The sequence below is a fragment of the Emiliania huxleyi genome, assembly GCF_000372725.1.
Source record: "Emiliania huxleyi CCMP1516 unplaced genomic scaffold EMIHUscaffold_427, whole genome shotgun sequence".
Lineage (NCBI taxonomy): Eukaryota > Haptophyta > Isochrysidales > Noelaerhabdaceae > Emiliania > Emiliania huxleyi.
In genome coordinates, this window is record NW_005198776.1 from 136 (window position 1) to 1,101 (window position 966).

The window sequence follows — 966 nt, forward strand, 5'->3', positions numbered from 1 at the left end:
CGCTGCTGACGTCGACGTTGAACCAGAGCAGCAGGGCATTGTAGAAGCTGTAGACTGTCAGCAGTCCTGCGTCCTTGCCGGAAGACCGCGCCCAGCTCGGCACCATCCAGCCGGCGACCCGAACCTGAGGGGGCGCGCGGCGGGGGGTGTGGCGCGGCGGCGGGAGGGGCCGAGTGGCGGAGGGGTGCGCGCGACGCGCCGCGATGCAGGAGAGGAGGGGGAGGAAGGAGGCCAGCCCCTGGGGCGACTGCAAGCTGTTGATGAGCTCCTTGGGGAGCTGCGCCGGCACCGAGTGGACCCACAGGGCTGAGGTGGAGAAGCCGAAGAGGAGCGGCATGAGCAGCGCGAGGGGGAGGAGCCACCGAAAGGTCGAGATGGGCACAGAGGAAGCTCCGCGGTTCCCCTGCACCTGCTCCTCCGCTGCCGCCTGCTGGCTGGAGAGGTACTCCTGCCGTGCCTGCTTCCCCAGCTTGGACCGGGCGATGGAGAGGGCGGCGTGTCCTGCCGAGGCGAAGCCGCCCGCGGGCTGCAGCGCCGCTCGCTCCTCGTCGGTCGGCCCGCGGCCCGCCCAGCGCTCCAGCGATCCAATAGTGACGGAGTGGCAGTTGTGGCTCGCTGAGGGCTTCCGGACGGCAAAGTAGCCGAGGGGCGTCTCCCACAGCCGGAGGCCCTCCTCATTGGCCTTCTTGACCGCCTCGGCGTCCGAGAGGTCGGGCTCTTGGGAGGATCCCCGCTGCGCCGCGCGCTCGCTCCCTTTGAGCGAGACCCAGGCGGTGGCCTCGAGCGCAGTCTCGAAGTTCCGAAAGAACTTAGACGGCCCCACCGACCAATTTGCCTTCCTAGGCTTGAGATTCGAAGCGTCATATCCCACGCCCTTCAGGCCGGTGGCACTCTGAGCGCTCAGGCAGGCGGGCGCCTCGCCGCCCTCGAGCGCCGAGACGACCTCGCCGCGCAGGCTGCCAAGCG